This window comes from Pteronotus mesoamericanus, unplaced genomic scaffold, assembly GCF_021234165.1.
Source record: "Pteronotus mesoamericanus isolate MK-2021 breed Mesoamerican mustached bat unplaced genomic scaffold, CSHL_Meso_final contig_1242, whole genome shotgun sequence".
NCBI classification, from domain to species: Eukaryota; Metazoa; Chordata; class Mammalia; order Chiroptera; family Mormoopidae; genus Pteronotus; species Pteronotus mesoamericanus.
Genome location: NW_026555053.1, coordinates 2,286,040 through 2,295,040, shown reverse-complemented (window position 1 = coordinate 2,295,040; position 9,001 = coordinate 2,286,040).

Here is a 9,001-nt window from a genome sequence, read left to right as displayed (position 1 = left end):
ATAAGAAATGACCCAATGATTATCAATAGTAGAATGGATAAATGGTGGTGTGTATTCACGCAATGGATAAAAAAGAACAAACCCTAATAATGCAACAATATGAATTTCATAAATTTGTGGAGCCAAAGAAACCAAACACAAAGAAAACATCATGACTCCATTTGTATGAAACCACACAATAGGCAAAACTGATGCGTGGTGCTGGAGGTCAGGGTAGCAGTTACCTTTCGGGAGCTTGTCAGCTAGGAGGCTATATAAGGGGACCCTCTAGGATAACAGAAATGTTCTATATCTAGAACTAGTGGGTGTAGTTCTGGTTATTTATTACTGTGTAATAAACCAGCCCAAAACTTGATGACTTAAAACAACAATGATTTGTTTTTCTCATGCATCTACAACGTGGGCAGGGCTGGCGGGGAAGGCTCTGTCCCACCCAGGGCCATCTGGGGCGGCTTGACTGAGGGCTGGAGAATCCACTTCCCAGAAAGCTCACTCCCACTGCTAGCAAGTCTGTGCTGGCTGTTGGCTGGGAGCTCAGTGGGCATCGAGGGCCCAGGCCCTTGGCTGCTCTCCACACGAACCTCTCTATGTAATGGGGTTCCTCCCAGCATGGTGGCTTCAAGGGCAAGTGGCAGGAGAGACAGAGAGCCAGGAGGAGGCTTTATCTCCTTTTATGACCTAGCCTTGGTGGCCACACAGCCCGTTACTGCCGCACTTTATTTGCTGAGGTGTTCACAAAGGCCTGCCAGATTTCTAAAGGCGGGACATAGACTCTATGTCATTGTGAGAAAGCCACATGAAGTTGGGCCTATTGTTGAGTCACCTTTGGAAAAGGCAACTGGCTGTAGGTGTTTACATACATATAAATGTTTTAGCTTTATACTTGAGATACATGTCCTTTACTATGCATAAGTTATGCCTCAGTAGAAAAGTAAATGAAATGTGAAAAACTTGTAGAGGAATACACAGAGATAAATGTGGAAAGTAGACTGATCATTCTGGCCCTCCCTTCTCCTTAGAACCTCTCCACAGGAGTCACCTCATTTATCTGTTTGATAATCTTTTAAACTTTTTCCTGTACCCTGAAAACCAGTATCTATCTACCTAAACAAATATACCCCTAAATATCATTTTTAAAGAAATAAAAATGGTGTCATACTACACACATTTTTCTGAAACTTTCTTTTTTTTCCTTCACTTAGTACATTGTGGAAATCCTTCCGCACCAAGGGTTTGGGAGTGGAATGCTTTTAAGTGTTCCAAGAATAGACGCTACATAAGCTATTGAGAGTCTAGATGATGAACTTCCGAATTCATATTATGCAGCTGGCTTAACTCTGACAGCAAAACCTGACCAAGAGAGCTCAAAGGAAACTATCAGCCAATCAATCACAGGAGGGAACAATAAAGATCTTTGGAAGAACGTTTTTCGATATGAGAAAGGATCAATAACGCTGAGTGAAAGAGCAGGATACAGAACAAGATGCATACATTACCCTTCTGACATATGGGCTCAGACTACCCCATTTTGTTTAAGTGTCTGTATGATGTGTACAAAAGGCCGAACATTAATAACCACAGTTATTAATTTGGTATATTGCAAGGTGATGGGATTGTGATTCTTCCCACTTTTTATTACTTTTCTTATCTGAGGGTGGAAGAGAGGTTTTTCAGGGTTCTTTTCAAGGGAAAATGTTGTGAGCAGTTTTCCAGGGTTTTTTTCAAGGAAAAATATTGTGAGATTGGCCTATACATGAATTTTGAACGGACTCCCTTGTAAGCTCTAGCAAGGACGCCAGCACGTCTACACCCTAAAGTGCAGTTTATTCCTTTGACTGCCTCTGAAATGCTGTGAGGTGGCACCTCTCCTTTGACTCCATGCAATTTAACTCGGTTCCACACACATGCACATTCTGCACAAGGCACAAGGCGTGCGATAACAAAGAAGACTAGAACACAGTTCTCGCACCAAAGAAGCGAAATAAGGAGGGGGAAACCCATTATGACCTGTGCAGCCAGAAATAAAACTTCTTTCTTGGGTTAAAATATATATATATATATGCATCAGCCAAGGCAATTTGCAATACCCTAGACAAAGCTCAGCTGACTTACGGAGCTCTCCTTCTTGTGCTTGTCATTGCTCTTCGGAATTCAGCCTAAGAAAGTTGTATATGTCACCGTGTGTTGGTGTGTAAGTAGAACAAATGTGAGGACTTAGAAGAAACAGACCCACTGGCAAAAATAAATAAGTAAAAATTTAGTAAAACTCTTGAAAAGGCAGTCAGGAGAAAGAAGGAGGAAGAGCTCTACTTTGGAAATTATTTTAATGCCGTAGAAAGAGAAGACATTTAGAACAGACAAAAAGCAATTATCATGTCCTTAGGATTTTCTGTATTTCAGCAGTGCCTGACAATGTAGCTGCTAATGAGTTACCCTCTGTTTGAAAGGATGAGTATTGAAGGTATAAATAGATGCTAAAGGCAGAAAAAGACTCACGTGTCCAGCAGAGACTGATAAGCATGTGAAATAATACCCTCTCCTCTGAAGGCTGCAATGATGCCCGTGAGCCAAGTTTGAGCTCCAGGGAAGAAGGGAAGGAAAAGTCAGGAGAAACCAATATTTCCCTTCTCGCAAATCTCAGACCAGTCCACGCCTTCGGCAAATTTCGCTGTGATAATACTAGCACGCAGCAGTCTTCTCTTGGAGATGTCTGAGCCCACAGGGTATCTTTTTCTCCCAACACTTGACCTGTTTCCAGCTGAGCATTAACAACTCTTCAAAGAGGTGTGATTCACCTAAACCCTGAAAACCAACATCCCCCTCCCTCATTAGGGTCCAGTTTCTGAGGAGTTTTTCCTAAAGGCATGGCTCCGGAAATTAAAATGCAAGCAGGTAAAGGCCCTAACCACCCTGCCCCAGGGGGAAGAAGTTGGAAAATTTGCTGGTCGCAGTATTAATTAAGAGCAGGGCTTTGCAATCGGTTTATCTGGTTTTGAATCACAGCTTGGCCACTTAACTCTCTTCATGACCTTGAGCAATTTTCTTTGCCTCGGAGCGCAGCAATTTCCTTATCTGGAAAATGGGGATGATAATAGTGACTCCATAGACCTAAGAGGATTAATCGAAGATTGTATGAACACACACTGAGACAGGGCTTGATATGGAGTAAATGCTCGATAAATGTTCACAGTTATTCAAAGAACTGAGCCAATTTAAATATTCCCTGGCCATTCTGTATTACTGTTTTCCCAACGTCTACCCTGCATAGACTTAATAATATGACTTTGCTTTGGATTGTTTCATAGATCGTGCCTCATTTTTCAAATCTACATTTCTGAAATTACTATGGAGGCTGAATAGTTTTCAAATTTTTGTCACAGAGATTTTTCCTTTTTAATCTATTCTAACTGTCCAGTTGAACTTTTATTATTAGTCACCTCACCTCCTATTCTGATGCCATCAAGTTTAAGATACATAACTATAATTAGTCCACTTTCCAACACATTATCAAGACTGGTGTCGTGTTCAAAAAAATCTTACTAGGGTTCCAAGGACATTGAGCTGGAATTATCTGTCCCACGTGTTCTGAATCTTTGAAATAAGCCACGGGGCCCGAGCACAGTTGCTGTGATATAAATATGACCTTCCACGAAAAAGCATGTCATGGCCAGAAAGAAATTCAAAGCAGCAGACCAGGTTTCAGAGCCCATGAGAATATGCTACCTCTCCAGTTACAGGGAAGTAAATATAGACCAGGCTGGTTATGTGAACATGTTTCAGTTCATTTTGTCCATTTCTGCTCCTTTCCTAGCAACAGAAATTGGATCAACCCAGTTATAAGTAGGTCAGCTTGCTCGTCTCCTATCCACCTCAGAAAATTCCCTCCTTTTCAAGGCAAATTTTTTCCACCTACGGTCCTGAGTTCATCTCCGCACTGTTTTACTGGTCTCTCTCTCTCTCTCTCTCTCTCTCTCTCTCTCTCTCTCTCTCGGTGATTTCAACCTCTCCTTTTCCACTGGCAACTTTTCCTGGGACCCACACATATGTAACTATTTCCCCTGACCAAGAAAACATCCTCGCGCCAATCGTCTGGCTCCGGCCACCACCGCACTGACCCTGTGAGGGCCGGGGTTCTCCTAACTGCCCTTCTCTGTCTTTCTACTTGGCTCCGTTGGGTGTGATGGTTGACCGCTTACTCTTTGACACCCTCTTCGCCTGGGTTTTGTGACTCGGTTTTGTAATTTTTCAGCCTTCCCTACCCTCCCCTTTTCAGCTTCTTACCTTTAGCACTGGTATCCCTCAGGGCTCCATTCTTGGCTTCCTTCTTCTTAATTTTTTTCCTCCATGACCTCCTCTGTTCCGTGATTTCAGCAAATGTTTGTGATCACCAACTCTCTCTCTCCAGCCTCGGTCATTCTCCTATGCGTAACCGTTGTTTGGGAGATCCACCTGTCACCTAGAAATCTCCTGGGCTCCCTCAGCCTCATCAGACTGAGCTGACCATGTCTCCTTCCCTGGAATCTCCTTCAGCGCCTTATGAAATTGCTGCTACCTAACTCCCCCACCCCCCAAAAATTCCCTGCTCCTGTCTCCCTTGGAAAAAATGTTGATCTCAAGTTTAAATGTCCTCTGCCCTTTCTCCATCACTCCTTTTGATTTTTCCATTATCCCCTGCTTCACAACAAGCCACCTAAGTCTTTAAAATATCAACAAAATGTCATTTTTCCTGGTTCTGTGGGTTGACCAGGCAGTCCTTTTGCTTTGTGTGGGGTTGATGCTGGGACGGTTAGCAGGTCCACTGACCTTCTTCTGTGTGAGTGCTGGTTCCTGGCTGGGGTCTCAACCCAGGCCGTCGGGGGGGGGCCTGGTTCTTCTCCCTGTTGACCTCTCTGCATGGCTGCTGGGGTCTCCCAACAGCATGGGAAAGAGAGATCATCAGGAGAGGACCAGCTCTAATGTGCAAGCTCTTATCAGCCTGTTTACATTACACATTCTAACGTCCCACTGGCCAAAGCCAGCCTCCTGGAGTTGGGGTGGGATGCGCAGTGGGGTTCAGGGTGCCCCCAGAGGAACCGCCACCCGTCTTCTATGTATCCTTCCAATTCCTGGTCTAGCTCGGGCTGGTGTGGCTCAGTGGGTTGAGTACTGGCCTGCGAATCGAAGGGTTGCCGGGTGGATTCCTGGTCAGAGCTCATGCCTGGGTTGCGGGCCAGGTTCCCAGTTGAGGGCATGTGAGAGGCAACCGCACATCAATGTTTCTCTCCCTCTCCTCCCTCCTTCCTCCCTCCCTCCCTCTAAAAGCAAATAAATAAAATCTCTAAAAGAAAAAAATCTGGTGTACCAGGAGGACCTATTCCTGTTTCAAGCACTGTCCTATTTTTTTAAAAAAATACATTTCTTGATTTTTGGGTCAGTTATTTATGCTAACAATTCTTATAGCTAACTCTTGAACGAGAGACTTGAAACGCATCTGGGAAAGGGAATCGTCAAGGAAGCCGCTTGGTCTCCACTCCAGGCAGCTGTCTAATCCAGACCTTAACATTCGAGGTCTTTCTGTTCAAACTCAGGCGCAGTCTGAACATCGCATCTAACTTGGGTTTGACCAGAGCCCTTGTCTCGGTGCTCAGCCTTTTTGTGCAGGAACGTGAGCTTACCCCCCATTTTTTTGCCTGTCCTTATCATCATAGAACATTTCTTCTCTTGCCAGACACTGTAATGTTAAGCTCCCTCTTGCCTCCTTTGTATTCAAACATTACTATGTGAAATTGTTTGAATCGTATTCAAACAATTATTATGTCGAACAGAGCATTGCCTGAAGGATATTCATCAACACGCTGCGATCAGAGCAGGCAGATGAGCTCAAGCCGGCCTGTGAGAAGAGCCCGGGCGTGCCCCGTGAGGAAGGGCTCCGAGGTGGCGTGCAGTCTCCACGGGAGGGACTTCAGAGGTCGCTGGTGATGCCTGTCCTGGGCTTGAAGTGGAGGTGACGGTGTGCATGCCAGGATGGTATTTTCCACCCCTGCTCCCAGGTATTGTTAACATTTATCTCTGAACCAAGCTACAGCCTCAGAAAGATGCTCATTTGTGTGATATTCTTTTGACTTCCTGAGCGGACTGAGGGGTTCCTGGCAACTAGCCAGTCACTTGCATTGAGGCTGTACCAAGAACCACCTGTCCGGAATCAGATTCTATATTTATTGTAGGGAATGTTGCAGAGGACATACTATATGACACAGTGTCCCTTTTGAGAGGACCCAGGGGAGAATTCTTTGGAGCGTCTGACCTGTTTTTATCTTATGGGTGCAGTGAGCGTGACATGATCACTGATTGTGTTTCCCTTCTTGCTTTGGTTGCTAGGAGACCCAGGACAATGGTGCAGGCCTTCTGCAGCAACTGCACAAGACCTTTTGACAAATGTCTTATATTCTAACTTTACCTCTCCCTTTCATTTCCTTATCACTTTCTTGCAGACTTCCTCTTTCTCCCTCTTTCTACTTCCCTCCTTTATTTTTTTTAACCCCACCTTCCTTGCTTCCTCTCTTTTTTTTCCTCTTCGGTTACCATCCAGCGACCATGCCTGGCACCGTGCTAAGCGCTGGGTCCACAGCCATCACCGCCCAAAAATACCCGCGGCGGTAACTGCAGCCCCGGTCAGAGCACTCACGGTTCCAGGAGAGAAACCTGGTGCTTCATGCCACGTAGTGTTTAAAGTCGCTTATGACCCTCTGAGCGCACGGGTCACTCTGTGGTCCCTTCGCTGGACAGGACCCTAGTGATCTACCCACCAAGGCGTGCCGTCCTTCTCCTGGTCACTGTCTGGTCCTTTGTTCCGTCCCTGCACACCCCACAGATCGATCAGTTTGCTTGTCCCTTGCACATTTATCTAGAGCAGCGATTTTCAACCTTTGTCAATGCATGACACATAATAATTACTAAACTTCTAAGGCACACCAGAAAATATATTTTTTGCCAACCTGACCAAAAAATAGGTTTAACTTTGACACATTCACACTGGGCAGCTAGCAATCACCGAGTTGGCGGTTGCCTGGGGGTTTTTGTTTTGTTTTGTTTTGTTTTTTGTTTTAAATTCGACAACCTAAGGGAAAAGAGGCCAATGCCCCTGATGAAGTAATCAGGTATTGCATGTTTTAAAAATTCTTGTGGCCCACCGGGTGAAAATTGCTGATCTCGTGTCTGTGGCCTTTCAAAAGAGCACAGACACAACTTGCGTCGGAAGGATTACGACCTGTGCAGAGGGAAAGAGCGCGCGCCATGGGAGTGGGGGCTGAAGAGCGAAGCGGGCCGACTCCTGCGTGCGGCTGCGCTGCCGCTGGCATTCCGTCTTAGCGCCCATGTCCTTGCGGGCAGTTCCCTCAAGGTCTGCTCCCACTTCCTCTCCAGGGCAGGAAGAGGCATGGTGATGGGCTCCTCTGTTTAATTCCTGATTAGGTCAATTATTTTTGAACGGACAGGACAAAGAACCGTGTCTGTCTCTTCAGGGACTGGGCGGTGTGTGGACGTCCATGGTGCTATTTTTGCTTCCAGGAAGCTGGGAGTCAAATTTCACAGCTCTGTTAGCCTTCATGGTTTGCAAGATCGCGGCTCCTGAAAAAGCAAACAACTTTACTGTCTGCATTGCCTCCTATTTTAAGTCATATCCAGTCTTTTTTCCCAGCGAGTTATTAAGTTATTAAGCGAGGGCTTAATAACTGCTGATCTGCGTGGAGCAGTTCACCAGAGAGACCATGGCCCACGGGGCGCGGAATGAGTCAAGGGGCCGAATCTGCAGTGCGTCCTTCTGCCATTTCTGGGGGCCAAAACCTGGTGCTTCGCGGCTGGTTGGCTGTGGCATCGGGGGTATAGTCACATAGCAAAAATCCTGAATTCAAATTCACCCTCTCTCTTCTCTGCCCTTTGACCTCAGGCAAGTCCTCCCCAACCAGCCCTGGGCCTCAAGGTCGGAGAGTGGGCTTGAGAGAGGCTGGCTGACTCTGGAGCAGGTCACAGCCCCTTTTCGGCTGATTTTACTCGTGGTCCCTTCAGCTCATGGCAGTTGTTAAGGACGCTGGGTACGTGTGGTGTCTCCCTCGGTTGTTTGAGCAGTTTGTTCTCTGTCTTCAGCTCACTTCCTGTGTCTTTCCCAACCGGGAGACCGATCCAGGCTCAGACCCATGGGGCCTTCTGAGACCTGCTCCCCAACACGCTCAAGCAGCCAGAACAATACTGGCACTTTTTTCTCTTGATAATCAGTAGGCATCGGTCTGATCACATTCTGTGTGCGGAGCCTTGCCTTGCAGTCCTTGAACCCTGTAGGGCCTGGGGGGAAGGTTACCTGGGATAGACCTGAAGGGCACCGGGAGCTCTTAGGTCACGGCGTTCCTCCCAGTGCCCGTTTCAATCCAGAGAATGGAAATCGCAGGTGACAATACAGTACACGTGCAGGGTAAGCACTGTGACCCAGCGGGTCCACAGTCGCGTTGACCTGGGTCATCCCCATTTCATAGAGAAAGAAAAGACAGAGGCTTTAAGTAACTGGACCAAGATCAACAGCTGGCGACCTTGGGTTTAAATGGGGAATGGGACTCATTCAGGAGCTGTGCTTGCTGGCCCCTGTTGGCTGCTCCGCGGACCGGTTCCTAGGCTTCGGGGTCATCTGTCCTTTCCCTACTCTGGGGGAAGATTGGCCACATGGATGCTCTCCAGGGCCCTTCCGGCCACACCCCGCCCCCACCCCCGGGCCTGGCTCCACCCCCACCCTGGCCGGCACCTCAGCAGGGAGCCTCCCCAGGTTGTCCCCGACAAGCTACGGGCTGGGCAGCCGCCTTCCCGCAGAGAGCGCGCGGCTGGGGCACCTGTCCCCAAGCAGGGGCTGTCGCTGCTGCTGTCGCCGCCCCTCAGCGCGCCCCGAGCTCGCTCTGAGCCCTGGCGTCCCTGGGCTGGAGAACGGCGAGAGCGCCACCCCGGTCTGCAGGGCGGCCCTGCGCACCCGGCGGCTGCGGGC